This window comes from Ascaphus truei, chromosome 9 (genome assembly GCF_040206685.1).
Source record: "Ascaphus truei isolate aAscTru1 chromosome 9, aAscTru1.hap1, whole genome shotgun sequence".
Classification (NCBI taxonomy): domain Eukaryota; kingdom Metazoa; phylum Chordata; class Amphibia; order Anura; family Ascaphidae; genus Ascaphus; species Ascaphus truei.
In genome coordinates, this window is record NC_134491.1 from 54,617,358 (window position 1) to 54,638,059 (window position 20,702).

General features: G+C 42.9%; 1 long non-coding RNA gene across 1 annotated transcript; it reads right to left on the reverse strand.

The window, feature by feature from the left end:
- Positions 1-7,825: 7,825 nt before the first annotated feature.
- LOC142502294 (uncharacterized) lies at positions 7,826-12,733 on the reverse strand. Its single transcript, XR_012803723.1, has 4 exons — positions 12,534-12,733; positions 10,048-10,225; positions 9,582-9,754; positions 7,826-9,154 (listed from the first exon to the last, which is right to left on the reverse strand). It is a non-coding gene; the product is annotated as an uncharacterized LOC142502294 (long non-coding RNA).
- Between the last annotated feature and the right edge of the window lie 7,969 nt (positions 12,734-20,702).

The following is a 20,702-nucleotide window of genomic DNA, read 5'->3' on the forward strand; positions in this document are numbered from 1 at the left end:
GGACTAAGACACCGTGTCTGTCGCAGACCCAGGGAGTGGAAGATCCGGAGGAGCGAGTCCAGAGCCAGACTGGATCGCGTAGCAGAATGGCGTTGGAGGAGATCCTTGTGGAGGAAGAGATTCCGCTTGGGAATCCACCGCAAGATGGCGTCGCAGCACGTGCGTGTGCGGAAGTGGTGCCGGAGGACCAGGGAGGTCCCGAGTGGGAGATGGTGCCGCCTCTGCGATCGAGCAGCGGGAAGCGATCCCCTATTATCCAAGGGAATGGGCGGTTGAACGGAAAGCCCAGGAGTCCCAAGGTTGAAGACAAAGATGGACTTTGTGGCGATGCTAAGGCAGGTACCGCTGGGGAGCAGGTCGAAACCCTGTCCGTGCCTACTGGTCGGTCCCGTCCCCAAACCCCGTCCACACCCAAGGTTAGTCCTAAGGCCCTAGCTAAAGCCCCTGTACCCGTCCCTATCCTATTTGGATCTAGTTCCAGTTTAGGGTTGTCCGGGGAGTCACGGGGTCCTTTTGATGATCGAACTGGGAGCCTGGACTTGGGTACGTCGGATGATGGGTCGGAGGGAGGAGGGAGCATGTCCCGACAAGTGTCGGTGTTCAGTGATTGTCCTAGCGGGATGAGTATCACTGTTAGGAATACCTCTCATCGCAAGGGAATTAATATCCGATCTGAGGGTACATCTGGAGTGTCTTCTGGTGGGCCTGATGAGGAGTCCCTAGAAGAAAATGTAGATTCTAGCTCCGAGGAACGGAAGGAGACTAGGTGGTGGGCCCCCTTGTATGAGGGGTATGTCTCGTGGTTTGACCGCACCCGCTTTATTTTAGAGAGGGAGGGGGTGGTTGATCACTGGTGGGCTGCCGGGGATTTTGATGATGAATCCTACCTTAGGGCTCTAAGGGTACGATGGGACCGTATACAGGCAGGCCTAATTATCCCTAAGGGGTCCGCAGGGTTAGATGATCCGGTGGAGACACATGAGCCCCTATCATGGGTGTTGCCCGGGACGGCTGGTCGAACCAGTTTAACTAGGGCTTGCAGAGCTGAGCGAGCTATCATTGCCAAGTACAGGAAGTCCCATGGGCTTGATTACCCCTATGTCCCTGAACCTCTAATGACAGAGATAGAGGAGAATAGGGAGAGATGGCTCAAGACTGATATTCAGTACTATATCATTGAGAGAGGGGGAGCCATAAAAGGGATACAGGCCGAGCAGAGGGTAGCTCAACTGATGCGGGTCTGGAAGATAGGGCGCAGTGTATATAAGCACAAGGTGATGTACTGTAATGAGAGAGGAGTACCACGGGAATACAGCGTGACTGTGCATGATGCCGCGGGGCGAGAGGTGAAGAAGCCAGATCCTCGGCATTACTATTGAGTGTCCAATAGAGTGGTCTGTTGTTTCTTTTGCGCTCCCTGCTGGTCAGTGAGTGTACTGAGCGTTCATTATTATGTTATGTAATGATGTTGCTGTGTTATTTGTGTGTTCTTTTGCAGTGTTTCCTGGCGCAAGGTACACCAAATTTAGGTCCCAGCCGGGACGGTGGGTATTCACCAGGGGGAGTATGTAGCCATGCATAATAATGACTGCATACATCTTCTCTGTTAGCAGTAAGTCCTGGTACACACAGGCCTGCCCACAGTAGTAATGGAGGTTTTCCCTCACCCCCAAGTGTGGTGCCCTGTGTAAGGATGGGAGTGGCTGTATGCTCTGAGTCCCTGGATAGTGACCTCAGGGATGCGCCTGCCCCCTGGAGTATAAAGGGCACAACACTGACAGTTAGTGTTGTTGTTCGAGGGAGAGAGTAACCTGACGATACCGTTATTGAAGGAACCCTTTTTGTGACCCTAGTGCAGTAACTAGCGGGAACACAGTGATAATTCCAGTGTGTTTACGCCACGCTGTGTCCAGGGACCTGGCACAGTGGTGATCTCCCTAGGAGAAAGGGAATCCCACTTCATGATTGGAGGGCGTACCTGGCAAAGGGACATCACGCAGAGATGTGCGGCTAGAGCTGGCAGCTGTATGGGGCAGTCTGCTACATCCCTGTATTCAATAAAGATGTCCTTGAGAAAAAGAACCCCACTGTGTGAGTGTGAGATTACTCAACAGTGGATGGCACCAAGAAGGAGTTCCTCACCAGGACCATCTCCCTGCGGAAGCACAGATCCTGATGAGGTGGAGGCGCTGCACATGATGTAAGTTGGACTCGCACCCACTACCTCAGCTACCTGTCCTGATTGACATCCCCTAATAACACCAAGCGGGAGACTCAAGAGTCCTGTTACTAGCAGGTGCACCACCACACACGCCTTGTAATGGGGGACTGGTTAGACTACACGGGCCAATATGAGATTGGGTGGGTCAAGCCAGAGGGAACACCCGTTACATATGAAAAAAGAAAAGAAAAGAAACAGGCGCACACCTAGTGCATTAAAGTATAACAAATAGTTTATAGAACAATAAAAACAGTCAAATGCCCACTCACAAAAGTACAGGGTTTAAAAGCAGGTATGAGATAGGCTCTCATAAGCCAGTACTGCCGTCTGGTATCAGCAATGGAGTCCTCTCCTGTCTGCTCTCCGCATGGTCTGAGCAACCGGAAATGACGTCCCTCCGGTCGGGTGCAGCACACAGGAAATCCCTCTGGGAACTAGCACCTCCAGTTTATTGCTTCTGGTCAGTGAGACATCAGGGGAAGAGGATCCAGCGTTTCTTTCCTCACAGCCTCACACAGCCTGCAACGTTTCGCAACCCGCAAAGGTAAAGTTCGTGGGGAAGTGACAACCTCAGCCTAAGCCACGCCCTACGCGTTTCATCATCTATGATGACTTCATCAGGGGATACCCATTGGATGCCCCTCCATAGTATTTATACCAAGGTAATTTGCATAATTAAATGAATCAATTAAAAAGTTTGGTAAAAAATTAACCAGTTAGTGACCTTAAACATCATTAAATAACAGTCATAGTAGACTGATTATGAGGACCGCACTAAATCATTTCAAAAAATATATAATTATATAATGAAATCGTTTCTTAGATTAGCTATTAGAAAATATACTTAGATTAGCTATTAAAATATATATATACTATTTACAAGTGTTTAACCATTATGAAATAGTATTGAAGACTATGAGTAATGAAAAGTTCAGTCCGCGCTCTGGCTCTTTAAACTTGGATTGTTGGTCCCTCTCAGTTCTCTTGCTGCTTCTGTGTTTATGAGGTGTCTCCCCCACCTCCAAATGTGGTCTCCACCGGAACCCCGATGGTGATACCAATATCAGCAAAACAAGAAAAAACACAAAAGCGCACCAAGATGAGAGATAGATATTGTATTAGCAACAAATAATAAAATTAGTAACTTACATATAAAATTTCCTTAATAATCCCCGATTCTGGTGTCTATCACAGGAGTAGGGCATCACATAGGAAGTATGAAGGGTAATCTCAGTTCTGAGAGATCAGACCCGCGCGCTGGGGCTGTCTCTGTTCACTCTCCTGTCCTCCACGTGTGGTAGCGTGGTGCGGAGTGTAGCGCGCATGTGCAGGAACCGGGGCCTTCAATAGGTGTCCTTAGGATGCCTGTCCGTTTTTGATAGCATAGAAACGATCGGAAAAAAGCAGGAACGGTACACTTGAGTGTGTACTGGTGGTGGGTAATAAAACCGCCAGCCACAACGCGCGGGTCTGATCTCTCAGAACTGAGATTACCCTTCATATTTCCTATGTGATGCCCTACTCCTGTGATAGACACCAGAATCGGGGATTATTAAAGAAATTTTATATGTAAGTTACTAATTTTATTATTTGTTGCTAATACAATATCTATCTCTCATCTTGGTGCGCTTTTGTGTTTTTTCTTGTTTTGCTAGTATTGAAGACTAAGTGATTTACTAGTAGCACTAAGTAGGTGATTATTATCTAGAACTGTATAAACTAGAAATAGTACTAGTAGTGATTTTAAAATACTAGTTTGATTTAGAGTAAGAACCAAATGAGAAATCAAAAGTTATACAGAGTGATTAACAATTAAAAATTAAAGAATAAAAAGTATATAATAAAAATAATATATCAAGAATTGGAAACAATATAAATCCTACAAATCATTAAATGATACCAGATGTCCTGATAATTATTAGTAGACTAGTAGATGGAATAATATCCTATCCGTTAATTACTAATCTATACACCTGATGTTATCCATTATTTGATTTTCAGGTATGTGGATTCCAGTTGGAGCCATTGGTGCAGCAAAGGATGATTTTTAAAGCCTGAACAGAAGAAACCTCAGTATGAATCATGAGATGTTGTGTATGTGTGTGTCATAATTATAATGTAATTAGTAATAATACTTAGCCTGTAAGTTACACAGACTGTCTATGTATATCTAAATGTGTATGACTAGTGTGATAGCCTATAATAGCTATTCTAGTGTATATGTGAAAAAGTGTATATGTATATATGTTATATATAGTGTAAATCTATAAAATAGTGTGTGTGATGTAAGTGGTATCATGGTTAATTGTATTGTAAAAATAAAATACAAGTAGTTATGGATACCAATATGAATATGAATTTGAAATAAAAATTTGAAATAAAAATTGTGTTTTTATAATTGTATTAAACATATGTATTTGATCAAATTATGGTGGGACTATTCGTGAATCCGAAACAGATACATCCGCAATATCAGTATATAACCAATTTGATCACCTCCAATGTGGCTATTTTGTTTTAATGGATATATAATCCCTCAATTGGAATATTAGTAAATATATGAATAATTGCATATCATTATGGGGAGATATGAATGATAACACATGTTAACACATGTGACATACGAGGAATAAGCGCTTCACACATAAAAGAAGACATTTAGAACTTACAGAGACAGTAGGAGGGTGTTATGGTAAGTGTGTCTGCAACGGGTTAGATAAACCCATATGAGATGTATAGTATCAGTCAACGGAGCTACCCAAATACTCCATTGAAGAGGTGTGTTTTAAGATGGGCCTTAAAGGTGGAGAGAGAAGGTGCCACTTCGATATTGAGGGGAAGGGTATTCCAGAGGTGTGGGGCAGTCAGTGAGAAAGGTTTTAGGTGGGAGAGGGCTTTAGATTCAAAAGGGGTAGAGAGAAGACATCCTTGAGCAGAACGCAAGATTCACACAGATGTTATATACAAATGTTCACATCCAGTTAATATAATATATAAAATGTTGATTATGGAGAAAAGAACACACACACATGGGGGCGAGTGAGAGGAGAGAGGGAGGGAGTAAGAGAGACGCAGGGGAGGGAACTACATACGAGGTCAGAGGGAGTGAGGAAGAGGGAGGGAGACAGAGGGGAGAGAAATACATGGGAAGAGGGTGGTAGATAGAGGGGGCTCGCCATACCGCTGATGGAGGGGGGGACCAGGCTTAACTTTAGTCCTGGGCCCGGGAAATCTGTCAGCGGCCCTGTACACAATGATAAGTAATTAGCTAAGTTGCCAATCGGTCCGTTCTCCTGTGATTGAGCTGCGAAGATTCGAATCAGGGGTTCACTAAATGGCTGCAGAAGAGTATTCTGCAGTTAGTGGAATGCATTTGCATGTAAATATGACAAAGTTCTGTGGGGAAGATCATGTGACCAGGCAGTCACTAGATACAATTGGTGCACTGCTAGAGAGAGGGCAGGGCTCAAAAAGGGGTGTGCGAGAGCCTGTTTCAGAAGAGGAAGGGGATGGGACTTTCTAAATGGTTGCTATAGAAACAAAAAATGCCTGTTACATTATAATACATTCAAAATGTCATTCAGGGTTGTTTAAAAAAATGCTACAAGTATTTTCTCATAGTCAGAACTGATTTATTAAAGAAAACACACGTAGGATATTGCTTGGTCTGCAGCTTTAACTAATTTGTACTGGTTTTGATAACGTTTTGCAGCAGGGAGAATTAGATAAATAGATCCCTATATCTGAACAACAACTTACATGGAGTGCAAGTGTGACAATAACATATAGATTTATCTTCATTCATTCCTTAGCTTTGCCTCAATATTAGCACTTGGTTAATGAGATTTCTTGATAAGCAGCTTTACGCATTTTGAGGTCAAATAAGTTGCTTAATTGTGTGCAATGTGACAGAACACTCAGTCATCAGACAAGGAACATTAAAAAAAATTAAAATTCTACCGGCATATTTCTTTTATGAGTTTGATTGCTATGACGCTTCTTCATGTGACGATGTATTGTTGTGCAATAACAAAACAGTCACAAGATCCTGAAGTAACTGCTCCTGGGCCTTACAAGTTACCACTGAAAATGAACATGAGAGAAAAACTACTGCTTAGTTAACACGGTTTGAAAGCTGCTCCCTTCTGCACAGAACCAGCGTGCTAAGTGTTAACTTCTGCTTTTGCTTGTACTATGTGTAAGGCCAATCCCATCCACTGGAATGTTAATGACCTAGGAGGATAAAGGACTTTGAAACCACAGCTGCATTCAATCTGAACACCTTCAGTGTACATCTGTTTGGTCCCAAAGGTGGACAGCCTTTGACGCAGACGTAGGGCAGCTAAAGGGTGTGAGCCGTTTGCTGATGTTAAAGCTGCTCTAATTCAATCTGAGACTCACCAACCCCTTTATCCCCTGTACCCAATTTTCCAACTCTAAAGCTGCATCCATGGTGCGAGTGCATGACGTTGCGCTCGCCTGTTCCTGGGCGTTTACATAACCTGTTGGATCGCACAATGGGGGGGGGGGGGGGGGAGGGGGCATTCCGGTGACGTCACATAAGCAGTTCGCCCTCATTGGGTGAACCGTGCACATGACCTGGGCCTTCGTGTGGAAAAATGTAATTTATTTGATTCTTCGTGCGCTGTGCGTCCCATCGCACTCACGCATGCGCGTTCACTTGTGGTCTATGGCTCGATCATTGCCTTATGGCAGGGGTGTACAAACTGGGGGGCATGATACTTTTGGGGGGGGGGGCAAGGCTCACTTACCCAACTTCAGTCCCCGCTTCAGTCCACGTGTCTCCATGGCAACACACCGCGTGTCATTTGATGCCTGTTGCCATGGAGATACAGCGTGATGTGACGTCACATGACCCTGCGCGTCATTTGATGCCGCATTAGAGGTAAGGGGTGGGGCGCGATACAGGGGGAGAGCATGGACGGCGCAGCGCAGGAAGTGTGCGCACCCCAGCCATATGGCATTTTGATCACGCCACGCGCGTGGTTGCTTACGCAGTCGCCCTATCCAAGTACGCGGCCTAACTGTACATAAAATATCTGTGAATTGATTGTATAACCTCTGTTCTTTTCATGGAACCATGTATTGTTATAACTCTGTTCCCAGGACATACTTGAAAATGAGAGGTAACTCTCAATGTATTACTTCCTGGTAACACATTTTTTTATAAATAAATAGTTACCAATGCCTAAAACTTCTAAAATGTACATAAAAAAGCCTGAACTCTTTATTACAATGCTGAAAGTAATCTCTTCTTGGCCTTTTCAAAGCAATTTTTTTAATTTATTTTTTAATCTGATACTTAGCTCAGGAGATATAATCGTTTGAAATATTAATATGAATTAAATACTGGGAGGATTAAATTAAGCTCCCCCCCCCCCCCAGAGTCCATTGCAGTCTAAAAGGTTTTCATGGTAAAATGAGAAGCTATAAAAACATTTTTTTTCTAACAGCTGGACACGCTTATTGGACAGTGTCACGGTAGCTAGTGATAGGTTATAATATACACAAAATATCTGGGTTGAATTGAACACGACTTAGATATAATAAATATAGTTTATTCCTTAAAGAAGGAGAACACACAAGATGGTACAAATAACAAACAAGGGGTTGGACAATGAAGCAATCAGGTACAGGATTGGCAATTCATTCAGCAATACAGGTTCAAATGAAGATATCACGAAAGACACTGGGTATAGGGCTTACACTCGTGTATATGGAGTTTCAGCCCCATACCCTAACATTGGGCGCCTAAAAGTCTACCAGACTTGTATCTGGTCAGGAAACCCTTTTGTCTGTAAGTGTGAATTATGGCACTTACAGATCACTCAGGCTCTGCGTTTCTCTGCCCTATTGTACACAATCAGAGTAGTCAAGTCTTTGATCAGGGGGGCTGTTGTAGACAAAGGGTCGCCCTCCTGAACATTAACATAAAGCAGAGCCAGTAACTCTCCCGGGCTTTTATACCAGCCTTGCAAAACAGTATATTCTTTAATATCTACACATATTAAAATAATCCGTTCTGTGGGTCTGAGCGGGCTGAAATTTGCCAGGTCCTCATGCCGGAGAACCTTTGCCATAGTGGCCAAATATCAGCCTTCCACGACCCCCAGAACCGGAGATACAAAAACAAGTTAAAATCCCCTATTAACTTTAATTCCGGATTCTCCGCTATAAGTTAAAAGAAATCACTGCATTTCACTCTTCCATTGAAATCAATGGGCTCCGCCGCTAGAGGCTTTCAATGGAGCAACTCCGCCATTGAAGTCAATGGGGGAATGACAATGTTCACATTTGCCCATACTCCGTCTGGTTGATCGGAGAGGGCTGGAAATGGCCATGCAGTCATGCCGGGGCAGTGACTATATGCGAACAAAATCCCAGCCCTCTGGTACTCACAGAACCGGAGATATAGGTTTACACTTTATACACATTTGGACTTAGCCGTTTTAAAGCCACGCGGCTTTCTCCGTCATTACGGTTAATGGTAGGACCTTCCTGGACGGCGCAACCCTTTCTTGCCGCCATTACATGTTGGACCCTGTTGGGGTCAAGTGAGGGGGTTCCTAACATCTAGGGGCAACATGAATTTTATTTCTAGGTGCCCTAGAACAGAAGTTCCCACGCCAATTGGCCGTGAACTTGACCGAGGCCCTAGTTTCCACGCCAATTGCACGATCAAAGCTCTTTTTTTGACAATGTTTCCGCTCTTGCGGTTTTGCGGTCTGGCTGGCTGCCAGCTCGTCTCCGGAGGTCGGCTTCCAGGAATCCCCATTGAAATGGATGGCTCCATTGACTTTCAATGGAGAACCGCCACTCCTCCTCTCAAACGCCACCTGCAAGTCTTCTACGATATCAGGCCCAAATCGCCGGAATCTTCATAGGGTTACATGGGCTGTAATGGCGAGGAGCCTGCAAAGATGGGAAAAGTGACAAAGGGCCATAAACACAGAATTAACATTAACCCTTTCCCTCCTGCATAGATCCCAGTGTATGTGTTGGTGCAGACACTGGAATGGGAATAATACATATTCACAGGGGGATACACAGTTGGTGCTGAAGCAGGGGCATAACTACAGTACTAGACATCATTCCAGTTAACCCCTCGCCTCCCAGGTGAGAGCAGGGTGTGGCCAAATGGGGTGTAACCCCTTTAATACTGGGCCAAACCGCCTCTCCCATGACAGACAGGATACTAACAGTCTACGAGTTAAACTCAGATAGGATTCTGGCGTGGATTGCTGTTTAAAGCAGCAGTCCAAGCTGACACCCCCCTCCCCTCCCTTACAATATGTGCATCAATAAAATCCACACAGTGATAAGTAATTAGCCAAATTACCGATCGATCGTCGAAGATACGGCTCGGGGGTTCACTAAATGGCTGTTAGCGCAGCAGAAGAGGACCAAAGATGCAAAGTTCTGTGGGGAAGATCAATTGCCAGGCAGCCACTAGATACAATTGGTGCACTGCTAGAGAGAGGGCAGGGCTAAAAAAAAGCTGTGTGCCAGAGCCTGTTTCAGCAGAGGAAGGGAACTGTATTTAGTGAATGGTTGCTATAGAAACAAAAAATGCTTCTTATATTATAATACATTAAAAATGTCATTCAGACTTGTTTAAACAAAAAAATGCTACAACTATTTTCTCATGGTACAGAACTGATTTATTTTAAATAAAAAAAGAAAACACACATAGGATATTGCTTGGTCTGCAGTTTTAATATTCTGTATCCTTTTCCAAACACCCCTTCATGAAACTACAAATGTGAGGAAGAAGTCTGGTAGGAAAATAAATGATTTAGACTCACTGACGTTTAGCTTGAAGCCCCAACTGAGTCTCATAATAAAACGCAGCACTTTTCCATTCAAATGTCACTTTTTGGCCCAGAGTCATCACACTTCACTGATTTACGTCCTTAAAGGTTCACATCTCTGAGAATGCGGGGATCTCTGCATCTCCCACTGACTCCCACTGGGTTGATGGAACTTTTTTTTAAAGGAGAAGATAGAAAAAAACACACATATATCAAATAGGAGCTGGTATGGTGAGTGTCAAAGAAAATCATCATAGCAACATTGTCAAAAATGTGCATCAGAGGCACAATATTTCAGCTTTGTCTATTTGAGCTGGGAGATAGATAGATAGATAGATAGATAGATAGATAGATAGATAGATAAGGATATTGGTGATAAATAAGGATATTGGAGATAGATAGATAGATAGATAGATAGATAGATAGATAGATAGAAAGATAGATAGATAGATAGATAGATAGATAGATAGATAGATAGATAGATAAGGATATTGGAGATAGATAGATAAGAATATTGGAGATAGATAGATAAGGATATTGGCGATAGATAGATAGATAGATAGATAGATAGATAGATTGATAGATAGATAGAGGAAATAAAATACATAAGGATGTTTTTTTAATGTTTTGATAACATCAATAAATTGGGATGTAATCAACGTGCTCCCCATTTGGTGATACAGGGGTTACAAGTCATTGTTTTTATAGTAAAAGTTTATTTAGTTAAGAAATCCCATATGTTGCACAGTGGAGGACAGCACTGGAACATTTTCCTCTGATTAACCCATTTCATGCTGAAGGGACATACATGTCAATGAATTGTAGTTCTTCAACAGAGAAGTGTTTAGAGCAGGGGTGCTGAACTCCACTGAGGAAGCAATTTGCGAAACGCGTCTGACGAACTTTGGACAAGTCAGGCCACAGTATAGAGAAGGAAAAACTCAATCCCAGTTTGGCCAGCACTACGACCGGAGCGCATGCGCGGAAGGCGAGAGCTGAGACAAGGAGAGTGCAAAGCGTGAGGACAACCGATCTGTGCACGAGTACCGGAAGACCTACCGCTGCCATTTACCAACCCTCCTGTAACAACAGCAAACCAACTGGGGAAGATTGCAGACTGACGATCAAAGACTTGAAAAGCCGGTCTGTGGAATCTGGAGACATCTCTTCTCTATGCCATTATTTGTTGGCCGTTTGTGAGTTCCCAATCTCTTTTAATATTGTTCGTTTATTAAACAGTGTTATACTATGTCCCCTTTTCTTTCCTATATTTTGAGGTAATATCCAGAGTTCTCCCTACCACTACGGAAGATCTTATATCCCTATGTAAGTGTGTTTAAATATACATTCATATATTTGTTACTACACTCCTGGTACCTCTGATTGTGTCCCCTCACCCCCTTCCCCTTTTTTCCATTTATATTACATGTACCCCGGAGTCACAAGTGGAAACAAGCGCCGGAGGATCCCCCCTGCTCTCTAAGACTTCTACAACTGGCCACTTTAAAATATGCAGCACGCCACTCCATGATAGATATTTTACAGTACAATTACTGTACAGTTTGACACTTTTAGTAAAGTGACATTCTGGACCGGTTGGCGTGGTCACATATTAGGTATAAAGGTATAAAAGATGTGTAATACAGCACCGCCTATGTACAGGTTTATGTACAGTATGTGCCCACAATCTGGTCTAGTCCAAACCTTTTCACAGAAAACCTCTAGAGGGCGCCACAGGATATCTTTCATATTAAATTGAAGGCACAATGGGTCAACATACAGAAATTCACACACCCACACACAAGCTATGTATGCGCAGACATATCACCTCTCGCTGATTTATCGTGCGTCTCACTGATTAGGAGTCAGTGTCAGCGATTTTTTTTTTAGCAGCAGTAAAAACCTGGCCTGTGTTTAACCTGTGCGGGTTGTTTACTCATTCAGGTTCTGATGCGGATATTTGAGACGCGGCTGCTCTAGATCTTAAGCTGGTCATTTGTTTCTGCAGGGTTTTATATAGTATAAACTAACTAACATGTAAGACGCTTATATAACCCCTTTATTTCCACCCTTTATGTCTATATAGTCATAAACTATATCTATGTCTACATCTCCTGCAGCGGTGAGGCCTTCATCCCTTAGTACACCATAATTGGACTCCTTGAATAAAATAAGATGAGACTTGTGTACATATTTACTTTATTTTATATTATATTTACTTTATATCCTCAACCTCAAGCCGACGGCCCTTACTATTAAAGAAAAAGAAAACACTTAATGTACACTACATATATACATGTACATTACACAATAAATTAAGACGCTATTGTCCCTTAGGCTCATTTTATTGCCAGCACTGCGTTGGAGCTCTGTTCTCAAAATGGCGTGGTCACGTCGCAGGCTTGTTAAAGGGTGACACATTTGAAAGGTGTGTGTTATTTACAAAGGATACTCAAGATTCAGGAAAAGGTCTCCCGTACGTGTTTTTCAGTCGCTCTTTAACAGCCCAGCAAGTATCTGGATCTCTCTTACTGTTGACTCTTCTCCTCATAACACACTTCTCTCTCCTTGGCTAGCTGTCTCTTAAGCCCCTCTCACTGTCACCTGAGCTGTCTCTCTGTGTGCCTCTCAGACTGGCACTCCCTATCACTGTCTGGTCTCAGATAGGCAGCTGGGCTGTTTCTATGTCTCTCAAACTGACAGTTTGTTCCAACATTCTATCTGGTTTTCTCCTTATCCAATCCCATATCACCTGTCATGTGTTGCCAGGCAGATAAGGGGCAGTGTCTCTCATTCCTTATCGCACCATGTGATAGGTGGAGCTGATTAATTCTGTATTGTTCACAGTATACATATATTTGTAGCAGGGGCTACACTTAAAGCAAATTTTGGCTGTTCATTTTCTAACCCAATCTTACCTGAAATGTGGGGTCACCCGATCTGATCAGCAGTCTCCCGACATCCAGGGACAACTACAAACATGGCTGCCAAGGTCAACATTACAAAGCTGAGACGGCAGTGCGGCCTCTCTGGACGATGTTGCAGCTTTTCTATTGGCTACTGGAGCGAGCCCTAATGCTGGCGGCCATGTTGTTTCACAAGTTTGCCCAATGAATAGCTGGTCCAACCTGGATCTGTCGCTGCTAAACCAAGGGGTTCAGGTAAGATTAAAAAGATAATGAAAGGGATTGTCGCTCTAACTAACTTGTTTCTTACATCTGATAAAGGAACAATAATATAACCCTACAGCAGAAGTTTTCTATTTTCACATAAAGACTCCCATGAAAGAATGTAATGAAAAAAATAATTTTGTATCGATCAGGTTCCCACGCGTGGCTTTTTCTTTCAGTGTGATCATGATACACTGTGGTTGGATGGAAATGCTGAAAAAGCGGAACACACCTGAGTTACATGCAAAGCTAAGAACTGGACTTGCAGGCCACAGACAAATAGCAAAAAGAATGTTAGCGAATATGACAGAAAGATACTGTTTCTTCACATAGAAGAGCCTCCTACGAGGATTAAGAATTGTGCTGCTAGCGTTTCCACGGGCTGTACAAAGAGTTGCAGATTTCCCATTAGGATGAGTAGGCTATAGCAGCAGTTTTTGGGGGGTCGGAAATTTTTGGGGGAGCAATTTGTTTGTGTTGTGTGTGTATGTCTTACCATAGCAGGCCCTCTCCCGTAGCCTCACATCGTCATGACAACGCGACGTCACATGCCGTGATAACGCGCGCGGCGTGATGTCATTTGCTGAGGAGGGCCACAACCCAGCCTACAGGCGGCAGTAAGGTATGTCCGCCACTGTGTCCAATCTGACAGCCCAAGCACTGGTACACATTACACTTTTTATACTTTTTTCACTTAGATTTGTACAGTTATTTGTGCTTGTTTGCGCTCTTAATTCACGTTCTATCATTGATACAGACATTTCCTTTACAGTTCTATAACAACCTATACTATTCAGCTTCATTTTAATTTTTCCACGCTAATCTCCTGTTTTAGCACCTTTTTTCTGTTCCTCGCCACAATGTATGATTTGGACACACAGTGGTTAAAGTCGCAAAGTTTCCTTAGTAGTTCAATGCTCGCAAAACCTGTTTTTAGCAAAGTCTCAGCTTCAATGTTAATGGAGAAGGTCAAGAATTCCTTGTGTGTTACGTTACACATACAACGACTTTAATATCACCTTCATATAATATTAGAATAAACCATATTCAATACCATGACTATTTGCATGGGGTGTTACCTTTAGTCCATCTTCCTTGAATAATAAAACAATATATTCTTTCTGGCCACTGCATGCAACATTTTAAGTAAGGATAGGGTAACTTGGGAGTAGTTAGAGGGGCAGATTCTAAAGTGTGATATTGTAGCTATCTCTGCTATTATTGTCAATGAGCTTCATCAGTTTTGAATACGAGTCAGTCCACTGGATAATAGAAATGAAAATGAAAGCAGGATTTAATTGGAAAGGATTTTATTAGAAAGCCTGATTTTAAACTTTATAAAGAGTGAATAAACACTTTAAATATAACACATTGGGAATATGATTTATGTTATGATGTGTGTGTGTATGTGTGTGTGTGTGTGTATATATATATATATATATATATATATATATATATATATATATATATATATATATATATATATATATATATATATATATATATATATATATACATGTAGAGGTATCAGTACCGTGTTAGCCGAGCTTCAATAATCAAAAAATAAATAGATGATACCGTTCTGTGGCTAACGAAATGCTTTTATTTGTGCGAGCTTTCGAGATACACTGATCTCTTCTTCCGGCGATGTTACAATGAATGAAGCAAAAGGTTACTTAAAAAACAGTGTCTCTTGGAATGTTATCTGTGCTGTTCCTTCCCCCTGTGTGGATGAGATTTATGGCTAGAGGTGTCAAAAGGTAATGAAAGCAAGTGAGGAAAGAGTGTGTATGTGTATCAGTGTGAATAAAAATGAATGGGGAGCCCACAGTATATACAGTGCTTTACACAAGGTGTGTGTGGAGTGGGAGTGGATATAAATGGTGTGGGTGGGTGTGGAAATGTGAGAGTTTGTAGCACAACTAAAAGTGTGTGTGGATACTTAGTGGTCCCTATTGGTGTATAGGGATGGAAAAACAAGGAGTATTAGTATGTGTGAGAGACAGCTGTGTGTGCATACATATAGCACAGTGTGTACAGACATGGCCTTTAGCGCTCATGGGACGAGAGTTCACTAGTGTCAGTAATGACTCATAAAATTTCGATCTCTGTTTAGGCCACTGCTAAGTGTCCCGAACAGTTGCATAAATTTGTATTCATGCAACCGTCTCTCTTTCGGGGTTTTAAGATTACCTTTGAGTATGGCAACCCTCAGATCGTTCATCTTATGGCCAGAGTCAGAGAAATGTTCGCCAACAGGACTGTCTCTTGTACCGCGTGTGATGCTGTGGCGATGCAGGTTCATTCTCTTGTTTAGCCCCTGCCCTGTCTCACCTATGTAGTAGCAGCCCCCTGGGCATTTCATGCACATGATGAGGTACACGACATTGCTGGAAGAACAGGTGAACCTTCCTCTGATTTTGTATTCCCGATTCCTGTGTGGTATTTGTATTGTGTCCGCTGTGTAGAGCATTGCGCAGGTTTTGCATCTTGGGTCCTGGCATGGTTTTGTCCCGCATTCAGTTGTACTGCTGAATACTTTACTCCTCACCATAATATTCTTGAGATTATGGGGTTGTCTGTATGATAATAAGGGTGATTCAGGGAAGACCTGTTGCAGTCTTGTATCTTCCTGGAGGATGGGTTGTAGTTTCCTGGCGATCTTGCGTAGGGCTCCTAGGTGTGGGTTATATGTGACCACCAAAGGTACCCTGTCGCTTGTCTCCTTCTGTTTGTATTTAAGAAGATCACTTCTTGGTATTCTGGTGGCTTTGTGAATTTGCTGGTCTACAATTCTGTGGTTATATCCACGGTTTATAAAGTCTGATCTCAAGGCTTTAATCCGCTGGTCTCTGTCTGCTGTGTCGGAGCATATCCGGTTGTATCGTATGGCTTGACTGTAGATGGTTGCATGTTTGGTGTGTGTCGGGTGGAAGCTGTTGTCACACACCAAACATGCAACCATCTACAGTCAAGCCATACGATACAACCGGATATGCTCCGACACAGCAGACAGAGACCAGCGGATTAAAGCCTTGAGATCAGACTTTATAAACCGTGGATATAACCACAGAATTGTAGACCAGCAAATTCACAAAGCCACCAGAATACCAAGAAGTGATCTTCTTAAATACAAACAGAAGGAGACAAGCGACAGGGTACCTTTGGTGGTCACATATAACCCACACCTAGGAGCCCTACGCAAGATCGCCAGGAAACTACAACCCATCCTCCAGGAAGATACAAGACTGCAACAGGTCTTCCCTGAATCACCCTTATTATCATACAGACAACCCCATAATCTCAAGAATATTATGGTGAGTAAAGTATTCAGCAGTACAACTGAATGCGGGACAAAACCATGCCAGGACCCAAGATGCAAAACCTGCGCAATGCTCTACACAGCGGACACAATACAAATACCACACAGGAATCGGGAATACAAAATCAGAGGAAGGTTCACCTGTTCTTCCAGCAATGTCGTGTACCTCATCATGTGCATGAAATGCCCAGGGGGCTGCTACTACATAGGTGACACAGGGCAGGGGCTAAACAAGAGAATGAACCTGCATCGCCACAGCATCACACGCGGTACAAGAGACAGTCCTGTTGGCGAACATTTCTCTGACTCTGGCCATAAGATGAACGATCTGAGGGTTGCCATACTCAAAGGTAATCTTAAAACCCCGAAAGAGAGACGGTTGCATGAATACAAATTTATGCAACTGTTCGGGACACTTAGCAGTGGCCTAAACAGAGATCGAAATTTTATGAGTCATTACTGACACTAGTGAACTCTCGTCCCATGAGCGCTAAAGGCCATGTCTGTACACACTGTGCTATATGTATGCACACACAGCTGTCATAGGGACCACTAAGTATCCACACACACTTTTAGTTGTGCTACAAACTCTCACATTTCCACACCCACCCACACCATTTATATCCACTCCCACTCCACACACACCTTGTGTAAAGCACTGTATATTCTGTGGCTCCCCATTCATTTTTATTCACACTGATACACATACACACTCTTTCCTCACTTGCTTTCATTACCTTTTGACACCTCTAGCCATAAATCTCATCCACACCTGGGGAAGGAACAGCACAGATAACATTCCAAGAGACACTGTTTTTTAAGTAACCTTTTGCTTCATCCATTGTAACATCGCCGGAAGAAGAGATCAGTGTACCTCGAAAGCTCGCACAAATAAAAGCATTTCGTTAGCCACAGAACGGTATCAACTATTTATTTTTTGATTATATATATATATATATATATATATACATATATATGACACTTTGTGCTCATTTGCATGTCATTTCCCACAATCCCTTGCTGCAGTGGAAGCACTGTATGCTAGGTCAGGGGTGTGTAAAGTAGGGGGCGCGCCCCCTGAGATTTTCTGGGGGGGGGTGCAGTGGTTACAGAGGCCCCGTGTTCTTCCCCAAGGCATTTAAATTAAATGCCGGGGGTGGCACGAGGCCTCTGTAAATCTCTCTTACATGGTCTGAGCTGCCTCTTCGGCAACCGTCAAATGGTAACGCGTTGCCAAGCCGACGCGATGTCACGTGATGTCATGACGTCATATGACGCCTCAAAGCTCTGAGCCGAAAATGTTTGCACACCCCTGTGCTAGGTGATAATGGTGAAAGGCAGGGTTGCAGACCTGTCTAAGACATGTGAATGTGCTCACAAGTGATATTTTTATTATATATATATATACACACACATGTTGTGTGGTTTAAGTAAATATTAGAAAACACTGGTTTGTGGTATTGTATTGTATTGTATGTCTTTATTTATATAGCGCCATTAATGTACATAGCGCTTCACAGCAGTAATACACGTGGTAATCAAATAAATAACAGATAATATAAATAACAGATCATGGGAATAAGTGCTTTAGACATAAAAGTAACATTAGGGAAGAAAAGTCCCTGCCCCGAGGAGCTTACAGTCTAATTGGTAGGTAGGGAGAACGTACAGAGACAGTAGGAGGGAGTTCTGGTAAGTGCGTCTGCAGGGGGCCAAGCTTTATGTATCGTGTTCAGAATATCCACAGTGCTATTCATATGCTTCTTTAAGCAAGTGTGTCTTAAGGTGGGTCTTAAAGGTGGATAGAGAGGGTGCTAGTCGGGTAATTTTGGTATTTTTAGGTCAGGCTAGAATGGGTACACAGATTCCAGCTTTATCACATTAACATGAAAAACTATAAGATGTAATCTGGTAATAATAGCCAGCCCAATACTGTTCTTTGTGGGTACTGTTAGCGAACTGTACTCTTCAGGCATGTCTAAACAAACTGAATAACTCAAATATAATTAGCATCTGAAATGAAAACACCCATATTTTGGTAACAGGAACAGAAATCTGAACGTTTCAAAAACTTCCGGACCCTGCCTTGCTGGGTGGGTGATATTCCTGGGTTGTTAAGTACAATAGTGAAATCTATAGTTTGTAACAAACATGTGGGGCTATGATGATCCGACAATGTGTATCACATTTATTAAGGTTGCACCAGGAGCTTGTAGTACGTTGGAGGGCCATGTGCTTCTGACAATAGAATACAGTTCAAATTTCAATCATCCTCCATGTCCGCCCAAACCTAGAAACTTTTCGCCAAGTCTTAAAGGTTAATAAGGGAGAAGGGGAAAATGGGGAAAATGGGGAAAATGGGGAAAATGGGGAAAATGGGGAAAATGGGGAAAATGGGGAAAATGGGGAGGAGTAGCTCAGTGAGTAAGGACACTGACTGGCGCTGAGTGTGAAGTAGGGAAACCTGGTTCAATTCCTGGTGTCGCCTCGTTGTGACCTTGGGCAAGTCACCCTCTCTCCCTGTGCCCAGGCACCAAAAACATAGATTGTAAGCTCCACGGGGCAGGGACCTGTGCCTGCAAAATGTCTCTGTAAAGCGCTACGTAAAACTAGCAGTGCTATACAAGAACATATTATTATTATTATTATTATTATTAATAATGTCACCAAATGAGTAAGCTTTCAGAGAAATATCCCCAGACGGTAAGGAAGACATGTTTATATTATCGGTGTTAAAGAAATCTAGCGATTTTAGAGAATGTAGAAAATGTGCACACTGAACAAAACTGAAATGCACATTGGGGCCTATTCCAGTAGTTCCCAAGTGGTCAGTGCCAAACGGCGTGGCATGTTCAGAAGTAGTGGAAGAAATGTGGGGGACAAAAACTCTATTGTCTATTGCAAACTGCTTCATCTAAACCGCTTCCAAAAAAACCCCCCCAAAAAACATATGCTGTAACAGCCAAACCACCCGGACGGATTGTACGCGCTTTTAGAAGCGGAATGGCCTGAGGTGCTAATTCCATTCCCACTCTGACTTATGGGTTTTGCTTGCTTAGCAAAACCCATATTGTAGGCGCTGGATGTAACTCACAATACCAATCTCGCCACCATTGAAGTGGCATGAAAAAATGCGAGTTTTTAGAAGCGGTTTGCATAACGGAGCTACGGGAATTGCACTTTCAGTAAAAAAAAATGACAAATTGATCGGATTGGAAGAGCCGGAGTGAAACCGCTTCTAAAAAAGCCTTTTAGACACAGATTGGACATGTGAGAAGGGCTTACAGAATAGCAAAGCATGCCAATCCATGTCTGAAGGGCTCTTTAGAACCGGTTTGTCACACTTCAGAGCTACGGAAATAAGCTCTATTGATTTAATAATGATTGCTGAACCACTTACAGAAAACCCTGCAGCAGAGTCAGAGTTCGTAACTCAAAAAGGGCATTGGTCACAATCTCATGCAAAAGTTTTGCACCTCTACCCAAGTCACTGAACTGATACTGGTTTTGAACTGTTGTTCTTGAACACAGACTAGCGCATTGGAACAAAGTGGCCGGGGCATGTATAAGTATTTTTAAATCCATTTTTGACTCTTTTAAAGCTTCTATTGTAAACAAATACTTTAGGGTGTTTTTTTTTAACTATCTTTACCTACTCTCATTTGGCAACGAGACTGTTTGTAAAATGTTGTGTGTATGTTTATACTGTATGTGTGTGTGTATATCTTCATCATCTTATCCGTTCAGTCAAGTACGACTCTCGGCCACTTTATGGATCAGTGTTCTCCATGTTTTCCGATCCCTCACGGCTTCTTTCAATTCCGCTATGTTCAGTCCAGTTGATGGTATCTAGCCAGCGAGTTCTTGGGCAGCCTCTTCCTCTTTTGCCACCAATCATTCCAAGCACGACGTCCTTCTCAAGCGACTTGCATTGCATGATGTGACCAAAGTAGGAGAGCTTTTGCTTTGTTATCTTGGCCTCCAGTGAGATTTTCAGTTTGATCCGTTCCAGAACTGCTTGGTTCATTATTCTGGCTGTCCATGGAATCCGTAGCAGACGTCTCCAGCACCACAGTTCAAATGCATCGATCTTTCGCCTGTCTGCCTTTCTCAGAGTCAGAGCTTAGTGCACATCCAGTGAAACTTATACACGGTAC